The sequence below is a fragment of the Suncus etruscus genome, chromosome X, assembly GCF_024139225.1.
Source record: "Suncus etruscus isolate mSunEtr1 chromosome X, mSunEtr1.pri.cur, whole genome shotgun sequence".
Taxonomy (NCBI): Eukaryota; Metazoa; Chordata; class Mammalia; order Eulipotyphla; family Soricidae; genus Suncus; species Suncus etruscus.
The window spans coordinates 23048012-23061506 of NC_064868.1; the positions used below are offsets into that span (position 1 = coordinate 23048012).

Consider the following 13495-nt stretch of genomic DNA (forward strand, 5'->3'; position numbering starts at 1 on the left):
CTTCTTCTTCTCCTCCTTCTCCTTCTCCTCCTCCTCCTTCTCCTCCTCCTCCTCCTCCTCCTCCTCCTCCTCCTCCTTCTTCTTCTTCTTCTTCTTCTTCTTCTTCTTCTTCTTCTTCTTCTTCTTCTTCTTCTTCTTCTTCTTCTTCTTAATCCACGTTAAATAAAACACACACCATTAGTTTCTCTTTAGGAAATAAACTTTGATATATAAACTTCGATATAATGCACATCCTTAAATGCTTCAGCCATTATATAACCCTGAAACCTTCATTTAGTAAGGCCCACAATCATTAGTGATGAAGTGCATAAAAGTTGGGAAAAGCTTCAAACCCGTATGCACTGCAGCAATTTTTGTTTTAAATTTATTTTTACTCTAATTATTTATTTTTCTTTTCTCTCTTATCTTTTGTTCCCCCTTTCTCTTTTTCTTAAGCTATATATAAGCTAATTATTTTCTTAATTCAACCATTTCATTTTTTTAATATGGAACGCTTCACTAATTTGCATGTCATCCTTGTGCAGGGGCCATGTTAATCTCTGTATCGTTCCAATTTTAGTATACTTGCTGCTGAAGTGAGCACAATTCAACCATTTAAGAGCTCAGACACAACCTATAAGGGTCAGACCTCTAACAACTTAAGAATAGAATACTAATATGTGTCTTATGTGGGCATGACATACATATAGACAGACGACTCCTCTCTGAGTGCCAAATATAAATTATAAACAGTCCATGGCTAAATGTATATAGCTCCTCCTATATACTATTTCTCCTCCCCACTTCAGAAATCCTTCTATCCCTTCACCACCTGATCCCAATCTGATACCAAGAATGGGTGTTGGAACTTATCAAATGCTTTCTCTGCGTCTATTGGTATAATTATGTGATTTTGATTTTTCTTGTTGATATTGTGTATTATATTGATAGATTTATGGATGTTAAACCATCCTTGCATTCCTTGGATGAAACCTACTTGATCATAGTGTATGATCTTCTTAATGATGCATTGAATACTATATTTGCCAGAATTTTGTTGAGGATCTTTGCATCTGTGTTCATCAGGAATATTGGTCTGTAATTTTTATTTTTGGCAGCATATCTGTCTGGTTTAGGTATCAAGGTGATGTTGGCTTCATAAAAGCTATTTGGAAGTGTTTGTGTTTTTTCGATTTCATGAAAAAGTCTTGGCAGGATTGGTAGTAGTTCTTCTTGAAAGGTTTGAAATAATTCATTAGTGAATCCATCTGGGCCTGGGTTTTGTTTTTGGGCAGATATTTGATTACTGTTTTAACTTCCTCAATAGTGATGGGGGTGTATAGAAACTCAAATATCTTAAAGTCTTTAACTAAGAGGTAAAGGAACTAAACAAAAAAATTACAAAACACTGTTTTATGAAATAAAAGGACATAAGGATTGGAGACAGCCTAGAGGAACCCTCTATTGGCCTGATAAGCATGTGCACCTGGGTGTTGGACCTTTGGCTGGTTTGAGACCACCCATCCCGCTGGCCCCTCACCACCAGCCTGGTAAGCAACGGACCTGGGTGCCTGGACCTTTGGGCTGGTTTGAGACTGCTTTTCTGCCCAGCAGGACCCCCTCCACCAACCTGATAAGCATGCGGACCTGGGCTCCCAGACCTTTGGACTGGTTTGAGACCGCACTTCCCCCCTGCAGGGTCCCCTCTGCCTGCCTGGTAAGCACATGCACCTGGGCGTTGGATCTTTGGGAAGGTTTGAGACCACCTTACCCCCCCCTTTGCCAGACCAGATGTATTGTAAAAAGACACTGTGGAGAAAATCCATAGTTGCTCTATAGTTGCAGCTATCTATAAAAAGCCCACAGCCAAAATTATCCTTAATGGAGAAAAACTGAAAACATTTCCACTAATGTCAGTAACTATGCAAGGCTACCCACTTTCTCCACTCTTGTTCAACATAGTTTTAGAATTATTAGCAATAGCTCTCAGACAAGAGAAAGGAAGATGAAATCATGAATTTTTCCCATACATGGATGTTCACGGAATCTATTATGCTGAGTGAAATAAGTTAGAGGGAGAGAGAAAGACATAGAATAGTCTCATTTATCTATGTTTTTAAAAAAATGAAAGACATTTTAAAATAATTTTCAGACACAAAAAAGAGGAGGGATGGAAGTTCCCGCTCACTTCATGAAGATCAGCACAGAGATGATGAGTGTAGTTATAGAAATAACTACATTGAGAACTATCCTAACAATGAGAATCAATGAGGGAAGTAGAAAGCCTGTCTAGAGTACAGGGAGGGCTGGTGTAGCAGGAGGGAGATTTGGGACATTGGTGATGGGAATGTTGCACTGGTGAAGGAGTTCGTTCTTTACATAAATGAAACCCAACTATGATAATGTTTGTAATCAAGTTGTTTAAATAGAGATATTAAAAAAGGCTTTGATGATGGGATGCCAATGGCAAGATTAATAGCTTCAAATATAATCAAATGGGACTACATGAAACTAAAGAGTTTTTGTATGGTGAAAGAAACAAAAGCTAAAACTAAAAGTCAACTAGCAGAATGGGAAAAATATTCACACTTGACCCATCTGATAAAGGATTGATATCTAGAATATACAAAACACTTGGAAAGGTGAGCCACACAAAACCCAATAAAGCCATAAAAATGGGGGGAAGAAATGAAGAACGCTTTTCCAAGGCAGACTGACAGTTGACACACATCAAAAATAAATTGGCCCAGACACATCTCTGAGGCTTCCCGGGTCTGCAGAAGTGGTAGGGGAACTTTTGCTGCTCTGCCCCTCCCCCATTCAGCTCTGAGCCTCCCTGTCGGCAGAAGCAGTAGGGGAAAGTCTATTGTCCCTGCCCTTCCCCCACACCTTCTGAGACTTACTTGGTCTGCAGAAGCAGTAGGGAAACGTCTGATGCCCAGCCTCTCCCTCACGGGTCTCTGAGGCTTCCTGGGTCTGCAGAAGTGGTAGGGGAACCTCTGCTGCCCTGCCCTTCTCCATGTGTCTCTGCACTCTTTGAGTCTGCAGAAGCAGTAGGGGAATATCCGCTGCCCCGCCCTTCCTCCACAGGTCTCTGAGCCTTCCCGGGTCTGCAGAAACTGTAGGGGAATGTCTGCTTCCCCGCCCCTCCCGCACACGTCTCTGAGGCTTCCCGAGTTGGCAGAAGTGGTAGGGGAACATCTGCTGCCTCCACTCCTCCCCTGCACATGCCCACGAAATCTCTGGTGCCACTGGGTCAGGTTACGAACTACAGACAGGAGGGGATTCTTGCAGAGAGCTGGAGGGGGCGGAGCTCCACTGACTTCCAGGTAGGGGAGGAGGTTGAGTGATACAGGCTCAACAGTGCCATCCACCAGTGTGGCCAGGAGCGGTACTGCACTGGTTGTTATTAAGAGGGGGGAGCAACTAACCAGGCTCCATAGAGGGCACACAAGAGGCCAAACCTCGGTTACCTCACCCAACAAAACCACCCAGAGCTACAATCTAGTGAAGGGACCCACCCCACACCACAGGGTCAAAAGCGGGCTGAAATCGGAAGGCACTGCACTCCAAGCCACACCAATAAATGCAAAGAAACATAGATAAATTAAGGAGGACCCTAACAGCTGGAGATAAGGAGAGAAACCCTAGCAAGTTCCCATGTCCACCAAAACACACAGATCCAATAGAAAAAGATTTAAAAGCAACAATGAGAAAGGAAATACAAGTCATGGTAAAGAAAATGAAAGGATCGCTAGCCACCAAGTACAAGAAACCCATGTACAAACAAATTAGCCAAATTAAAGAAGATCCTATACAGAACATGAGAGATCCCATACAAAGGGAATTAAAGAAAATAAGAGACACTGTAAAAAGCCATAGGAGCAGAATCATACAGTTGGAGAAGCGCATAGAAGTACTTGAAGTAAAACTGCAACAAAAAACAACCAAGAAACCAACAAGGAAATAAGAGGCAAAGCACTGAAAGTCCAGTATTTAATAAAAAAAAAGACAAAAGAAATAATCTAAGAATTGTAGGTATACTAGAAGGGGAGGAAACAGGAAAATGGGAAGAACAAGTAGTTAGGAAAATAATAGCAGATAACTTTCCCACCCTTTGAAAAGAGGCCTCAGTGCAAATCCAGGAAGTGAAAAGAGTCCCTAATAAAATAGACCCTAATAAACCAACACCAAGACATATAGTAATCCAAATGGCATAAAAAAGAGAGAGAGAGAGAAAGATAAACTCCTTAAAGCAGGGGTCTTCAAACTTTTTAAAGTGAGGGCCGGATTATGGTCCCTTAGAGAGCTGGAGGGCCGGACTATATGAGTTACTAATTCCTACTCACACTGCATATATCTTATATAAATAAAATGAAAACTATTTATAAATACACAGGTCATGCACCAGTATTTCAATGGGAACTGTGGGCCTGCTTTTTGCTAATGAGATGGTCAATGTCCGGTTCCATATATGTCACTGCCAGCTATAACAAGTGATGCAAGTGGGCATCAGTTAATCTTGATCTGGTTGGAGATTGCAGATGTTTCATTCTTGAAAAAGTCTGTTCACAGGCATAAGTGCTGCCAAAGATGGTTACCATTTTGAGTGCATGGTTCCTGATATTTGGATATGTATTAGAGGGGAGAGATGCATAGAAATTCAAAAGGTTACTTGACTTAAATGCGTCTTTCAGAGAGTCACAATTCTGTAGTTCAGCCAGTTCCATTTGGTAAATTGTAAGGACATTTTCAATCTCAACAGAAAATGGGTTATGAAAAAGCTGTATGTCCTGTTCATGGAGATGAAGGTCTTTGAATCTAAATTGAAACTCCTTTTGCAACAATTCTAGTGAAGCCAGACATGTTTCCTTTGGGAATGCAAGCAATTGTTTGTTCGCTGACAGGTTTTGAGTTGTTGAGAGATGACTGAAGTTTTCCTCCTGTACTTGTTTGATGAGAAGGCCTAATTTTACTTCAAATGCTTTCATATGCAATGCCATATCACAGATGAGCTTCCCCTTACCTTGAAGTTCCAGATTTAAATTGTTGAGTAGCTCTGTTACATCTGTCAGAAAGGCAAGGTGCCATTTCCATTCTGCATCATTGAGCTCTGGTACTTCTTGGTTTTTTGAAAGTAGAAAAGATGTAATCTGCTGAAGTAAGTCATAGAAACATTTAAAACTCTCCCTCTATCAGCCAACGGACTTCTGTGGGCAGAGGCGGTTGACATCATCCCTGAGAAACCGTGACACTGAGTGTATATGCTGGCAGGTATCTTGGCAACCAAACAGCGCTCACTGCTGGCGGGCCAGATCAGACTCCTCCACAGGGCCGCATGTGGCCTGTGGGCCGTAGTTTGAAGATCCCTGCCTTAAAGCAATAAGGAAAAAAATCCTCAAGTACAAAGGAAGGGACAAAAGAATCAAACTAGATCTCCCATTCAAAACAATCCAAGCAAGAAGACAGTGGAATGACATATTTAAATGACTGAATGAAAGAAATTTCCAACCTAGGGTCCAATACCCAGCAAAACTCTCATTCATATGGGAGGGTAGTCTAAAAACATTCCCCCCCAAAAACAAACAAATTATTTGTGCAAACAAAACCGATTCTAAATGACCTACTCAGAGAGAAATTACACAATCCAAACCCCCAATTGTAACAACAAACACCCTACGCAACACAACAGCAAAACAGCACTCTCTGTCAATAATCTCCCTAAATGTTAATGGACTAAACTGTCTCATTAAAAGGCACATAGTAGAGAACTGGATTAGAAAACATAATCTGGACTTCTTTTGTCTGCAATAAACACACCTACAAGTAAAGAACAGGCACAAGTTTAGAATAAAAGAATGAAAATCAATTATTCAGGCCAATGGAAAACAAAAAAGAGCAGGGACGACCATTCTTATATCAGACCAAATTCCATTCAACCTCAAAAAAGTGATCAGAGACAAAGGGGGTCACTACTTACTGATCAAGAGAACACTAGATCAAGAAGCAGTAATCCTGTTCAATATTTATGCACCTAATCTAGAGTCAGCAAAATATGTGAGGCAATTGCTTGCAAAGGTGGAGAAACACGTGAAGGGAAATGTGATAATAGTAGGAGATCTCAACGCTCCACTATCACCACTGGACAGATCCAGCAGACAGAAAAATAGCAAAGAAATAATAGCCCTGAATGAAAAATTAGAAGACCTAGGGCTAATAGATTTATATAGGGCCCTCCATTCCTAGAAAACAGAATAAACAATCTTCTCAAGCCCTCATGGAACCTTCTTTAGAATAGACCATGTCCTGGGATTTAAATCCAACTTGTACAAAATCAAAAATGTAAGGATTATAAGAAGTACCCTATCAGATTACTATGCAACAGAGGTCAAAATTGACTGTAAGAAGAAGCAATGGAGAAAATCAAATACCTGGAGATTAAACAACATGCTGCTCAACAATAGCTGGATCAAGGAGGAACTTCAGGAAGAAATAAAAAGATTTCTTGAGACAAACAATAATGAAGAGACAAGTTGTCAAAATTTGTGGGACATAGCAAAAGCAGTAATTAGGGGCAAACTCAGAAATACAGGCCTACGTCAGGAAAGAGGAAAATGACAAAATCAACAGTTTAAAGGATCACCATAAGGAACTGGAACAACAGGAGCAAATAAATCCAACCACAACCGGAAAGTAAGCAAAAATAATAAAGAGTTCACAGTAAAACTCCTAGAAACAATTAACCAATACAGCAAAGTGGCTAGATACAATGTCATTATACAAAAGACAGTAGTGTTTCTTTATACAAATAACAAAGTAGAGGAGAGAGAGATTAAGTATACAATCCCATGTAAAATAGTATCAAAAATATTAAATACCTAGGAATCAACCTTACAAGGAAAGTGAAGGACCTATATCAGGGAAACTTCAAAACACTTCAGAAAGAAATTGAAGAGGATCTAAGGAAATGGAAGAACATACCATGCTCATTGGTAGGTAGAATCAAAATAATCAAAATGACTATCCTACCCAAACTTCTATATAGATTCAATGCAACCCCAATCCAAATCCAGGCATCATTCTTTAAAGACTTAGAACAATCAATTATAAAATTTATCTAGAACCACAAAAGATCCAGCATAGCCAAACAGATACTGAAAAACAAGAAGCTGGTGGCATCTCTTTACCTAACCTGAAGCTGTACTATAAAGCCATTGTGATCAAAACAGCAGAGTACTTGAACAAAGATAGATCCTCAGACCAGTGGGTTAGAACAAAATTAAGAGATGTAAACCCTAGATATACAGTCAACTAATATTTGACAAAAGAGCCAAGAACTTAAAATGGAACAAGGAAAGTCTCTTCAACAAATGGTGTTGGTACAACTGGAAAACCACCTGTAAGAAATTGAACATTGATCCATTCCTTAATCCTTATACAAAAGTCAACTCAAAATGGATTAAAGACCTTGAAATTAGACCAGAATCTATAAAGTTTATTGAGAAAAATAGGCAGAACACTTGAAGACTTATATATTAAAAAATATTTGAGGATGGAACACCAATGACAAGGACTTTAGGATAAAACACTAAACAAATTGCACTACATCAAACTAAAAAGCTTCTGCATGGTGAAGAAACTTAAAACAAGAAGACAGTTAATTGAATGGGAAAAAATTTAGCACTCAACATATCAGATAAAGGGCTGATAACCAGAATATACAAAGCACTCAGAAAGCTGAGTCCCCCAAAACCAAATAAAGCCATAGAAGTATGGGGAGATGAAATGAATAGACACTTCTCGAGGAAGACCGAAAACATCCAAAAATCACCTGAAAACATGCTCACCTTCACTCATCATTAGGGAAATCCAAATCAAGACAACAATGAGATACCACCTTACACCAGTGAGGATAGCTCACATTGAAAATAACGGGAACAATCTCTGTTAGCGAGGATGCGGTATGAATGGAACTCTCATTCACTGCTAGTGGGATTGCCCCCTACTCCAACCCCTATAAAAAACAGTCTGGAGAGTGCTCAAGGAACTGAGAATTGAGCTGCCATTTGACCCAACAATTGCTCTCCTTGGTATCTACCCCAAAGAATGAAGGACATTCATCCCAAAGTATGTATGCATCTCACTATTTATCGTAGCAATCAGTATAATAGCCAAGTCTTGGAATCAACCTCCATATCCAACAACAGATGAGTAAATCATTAATATGTGGTATCTATACACAATGGAATATTACATGGTGGTTAGAAATAATACAATCATAGATTTTACAGCAACGTGGATGAACCTAGAAAATATTATGTTAAATAAAGTAAGCCAGAAGATGAAGGATAAACACAGAATGATAGCACTATTCTGAAGTACCTAGAATATGTACCAGATATACAACCAATACCCCACCATCAAATAACAGACTAACAAGATAGAAACCCCAAACACTGTAATTATCACCATGTACTGGGGAGTAGTTCCCAAAACAAATTGAAGAGAAACAACACATGCCGGACTACACATTATATCATAAAAAACCAGCAACAGCAGAAACAGTAGCATAGAGAGAACAGGTATGTAATCAGCTTTTTACTACAAAGGCCCATAATAATTTTCTAGGGATCTTATACTGGATTACAGGTAAAGATTATGATGGGAAATTACTGACTTCAATGGAAACATTTCAAAACAATATGTTTGAATGCCTTAACCTTACTACATTTAAAATAACCTCTCAGTTTTTCTGTCCATAGGGTTGCTTGGATACAAAGAATGGGCATCCTATGGTGGCACCTCGGTGCTCAGTCACACGAGGCACTATACTCAGCTTGCATCATGAAAACGCCTGGATAAAACTCTTTAACACACCCTTTATCTCTAGGTTATGCCCTCTTTTAGGGCCTGAAGCACATAAACAGCCAGACCACTGAAGTAGCAACCATGACCTACAGATGTATATACAGGGCCTACACATCGAACACGTTCAAGCAAACTAACATGCCCTTACTGTTTTGTCCTCTCTTCTCATTACTTCGTTTTAGTTGTTTTGTTTTGTTTTGTTTTGTTTTTCCCTCTTCTTGTCTCCCTCTTCTTTTACCTTTTCCTCCTCATTATCATAAATTAAATCCATATAAAAAAACACATGGTTACCTCCTATATAGGAAAGGAGAGCTGATATATAGGGTGTTGCTGACAATACTGCAAAGGATAAACACCTATATAGATAGAACTCACTAACACAGTGGTTTAGTACTAGAGACACGAAACCTATACATATCTAAAAGTTGATCTATTAACTTCTTTACCTTACATGTACTATACTTACCTATCTTTCTGTACTCAGTTTATCTCTTGCTCTCTCCACCTCTTTTTATTAATATATATCTAACCTAACTTCCATATGTTTATATGTGGGTAGGTGCACACAGATATAGGAATCCTCCTTGAGAGATAAACTTAAATTATAAACAACCCATACCTATAGCCTATATAACCCCTCCTATGTACTATCTCCTCTCTCCCTTCAGAAATCCGACAATCCCTTCACCCTTCAATCCCATCCCTGATATCCCACCATATTAAAACTCTTCACCCTCAGTTCTTAATCCATCAGACATTAAGACTGAACGAACTACTATCCAGCTCCCAAGTGAAGAGACACCCACTCAAACCCACACCTTGTTCCCAGAAAGCAAATACAATAAACACCCCGACTGACTCATGTAGTTTGGCCATACTAATCACCACTCCCTAATGTGGACTGTGGCTTGATACCGGACCTAGTTCCAAAAGGAACCCCACTGCAAGAACTCTGCCCAAGATATCTTTGCCTCAAATCTTTTGTCAATCTGAGAAAGGCCAGGGCGTGTGATAAAAAGGCACCCTGAGCCCATACCCCACAAGGAAATCTCAAAAGACAATGGGGAAGCCTATACTTTCATCTTAAGTATAAGACCTATGTAACACTACTTCTTAACCTGTCTTTCCCCAAATGTAATCTCCTGCATCACTTTGCTCCTTTTTCTTTGATTGTTTTGTTATTGTCTTTGTTTTTTTGTTTTGTTTTTGCTTTTTTTTGGGTCACACCTATCAGCACTAGGAGGTTGATCCTGGCTCTGTGCTTGAAGGTTGCCCCTGGAGAGCATGGGGGACCATTTGAGATGCTGGGATTCGAGCTACCGTCCTTCTGCATGAAGGGCAGACACCTTACTTCCATACTGTCTCTCCGGCCCTACTTTGTTCCTTTAATCACTTTTTTTTATTTATTTCCTTTAAATCTTTTTTCTTTAGGTATATGTGAGCATATATTTTTTAGTTTTTGTCATGTTTCTGTTTTCTTTTCTCTCCACCCCCAAATCCACCAGGAATATAATGTAGCACAAATTCTTCCTGCAAAAGCATATCAAAAAAGGGAAAATCTTACATATAAAAACAAGCTCTTATCTACTAAGGATAAGAACTCATATTTTTTACAACGCAGGGGCATCTCCCACCTCGAACATATGTTATGTGGAACCAACTTAGATCCCAGGGAATTAGACACCAAATGTCCAGTCTTGACTCCTGCATCCCAGAAATAGAAACGACACAGTTCTCCACAAAAGCTCCAGGAACCAAATTCCCTCCGTGGCATCCATAATGCTGCTCTGACACCAACATGCACCAGTTTTGTCCTCTCTTCTCATTACTTCGTTTTTTGTTGTCCTTCCTCACCAGCCAACTATAAGACAAAATCAGAAGACTTGTCACCCCTTGATGTATGCAAAAGCCAAGATCGCTATCTACAGATGACTGGTTGTTACTACCATGACCGGACAGTACGCATCCTGGGACCAACAACAACAACAACAACAACAAGAAGCTCTAGACTAGGTTTTGGTCTATGATCTGTTCAAAAACAAGATCTCCAATTCCAGAGGTCTGACTGAGACAATCACAACTGAACGGGTCTTCTGGAAACATAACGAAAGACTCTATCCCAGGCTCCATCCTAGGAGCAGCATAATGAACAAGACCACCAACTACAGAGATGAATTAAAACAACACTGAAGAAACAGAACTGCTAGAACCACAAAGAAAGATTTCATCATAAGCTCCATTCCTTGAGCTGCACAGATACCAGGATCTCTAGATACGGAGGTCCAATTTTACCATCATTACAAAGCAGAAGTCTTCCATACACCACAAAAGCACCGAGGGGAGAGCAAATGATCATGCAAGCAGTCTATAGTTAATCCCATGACAGTATACTTCGAGGGTGGAGAAACCCTGTACCTCCTAGGCCAAGGGAATTTCCTCTATAATGTCCCTAATAGTTACTGTGCCTATGCAGGGGGGAAAAAGCACAAAATAATCCTTTTATCCACTTATATATTTATTTATAGGGTGAATTTTTGACTTCTTTATTTTGATGTAGATATTGAAGTTGATGTCTCTAATTTTATTTTATCTTTCTTTTCCCACTCTGGCATGGTTTGATTTTGGGACTAAGATTATTGTGTGGTGCTTATCTTTATGGCTGTAGTGCTCACTGGATATTTTATTTGATATTTCTTTCTGTATTGTTGCGGTGTTTCAATTACCTTTTTCCTGTCCTCTTTCAAACTGAGGTTGAAAGCCTCTAGAAGGACTCAGCCCATTTTCAGCTTATTTTATTTTTACCCCATTCTATTGCTTCTCTTTCCCTCAAACAAAACCACATACCTCGAACTATCTAGCTCTGCCTCTCAAATAGAGGGAGAAGCAAGGGAGGGTACTAGGGCCAGACAGATATATGATCACTATTAGTAAGCTAGACACAGAGGGGACCACTTACTCTAGCAGCCTGGGGGTGAGGGTGGGGATATGTGTTGTAGGAATGGCACAGCAGTGGAGGGAGGATAAATTTGGTAATGGGAATTCCCTTGATTCAATGACAATATGTACCTAAAATACTACTGTGAAAGATATGTAAGCCAATATGGTCAAAATAAAAATTAAAAAAATGTCCAATCTTTGTTGTTGAGGATGTGGTAGGAAATGGACTCTCATCCACTGCTGGTGGGAATGCTTCCTGGTCTAACCCCTATGGAAATCAGTATGGAGGGTGCTTAGTAAACTAAGAATTGAGCTGCCACATGATCCAGCAATCAAACTCCTGGGTATCTACCACCAAGATGGAAGAATATTCATCCCAAAGTATGTATTCACTACACTATTCATCGCAGCACTTAACAAAATATCCATGAACTGGAACCAATCTCTATGCCCAACAATAGACGTAAAGATGGAACACTACATAGCAGTTAAAATGACACAATTATGGATTTTGAAGCAACATGGACGGATCTACAAAAATATTATGTTAAACAAAGTAAGTCAGAAGAAGAATAAAAACAGAATGATAGCACTTTGTTGAGGTAGCAAGAACATATACCACATTTACATATAGTAATCCATGAACAAATACAAGGGTCAAAATTATAAAAACTCCAAACATAGTAGGTAATACCATATAATCTGTTTAAGAGTTCAAATGGAGTAGAAGGGTGGCAACACAAAGAGCCAAATACTCATTATAACCTAAAGAATCCAGCAATGACAGCAGCAGCAGTTTTGAGTTGAACAGGTATGAATCAACCTCTAAACACAAAAATATCTTAATGTATTTTTCCACAGGTGCAGTATCTGATTGGGAGCCTGGTCTCCTGCTGCAGTGATTGCTAACAATATGTTTTATTGCCTTAATTTTACTAAGTATAAAATAACCCTTCAGCATCTTTGTGCACATGGGGCCTTGAAAACAAAGGAGTTGTTTAAAATTTGTTTAAATTTGTTCAAAATCCTAATTTTGAACATTGGTCTTCAATCATACTGCATACCATATACAGTGCCCATTATATCAATGTCTTGATAAAATACTCTAATTTACCCACTTACTTGTGTTTATGTCTTCTGTTAGGTCCCAAAGCATATGATCATTTGAGACACTGGGACAGTCAATGGCGCACCACAGACTTATGCTACAGGTCCCACTCATCGAAAACATTTTTGGCAAATCACTACTCCCTTTTTTGTCTTTCTTTCTTTTATTTTTCTCTCTTATTTCCTCTACTTTTTTTTCTCTGTCCTTTATTCTTCTTCATCATTTCAATCTATTTCAAAAAATCTCTCACTGTCATTGCTCCTTAGGAAAGGTACCTCTATAATTAAGATGCAGTGGATGATACTACATAGGGTAACCACATTCTATGTTTCTCACCACCACATTGCGTAGTGCTCTGGATGCGAAAATTATGCTTATCCTGAAAAGCCCCACCCACTATATAATCCTGAAACTTTTATTTAGCAAAAACCACCTTTGTCAGTGATGAAAAGCCTCCAAAGTGGAAAACCCTCCAATACCGACACACTGGCCCAATCCTCTTTAAATTATTTTTACCTTATTTACTTATTATTCTTTTCTTTTCTCTCTTATCTTTTGTTTTCTTCTCCTTTCTCTCCTAAGCCATATCTTAACCAATTATTT

The 13495-nt window shown here is 39.2% G+C and overlaps 1 non-coding gene across 1 annotated transcript; it reads right to left on the reverse strand.

Moving 5' to 3' along the window:
* Positions 1 to 479: 479 nt before the first annotated feature.
* On the reverse strand, positions 480 to 583 carry LOC126000336 (U6 spliceosomal RNA). The gene has a single exon (XR_007492682.1). It is a non-coding gene; the product is annotated as a U6 spliceosomal RNA (small nuclear RNA).
* Positions 584 to 13495: the final 12912 nt, after the last annotated feature.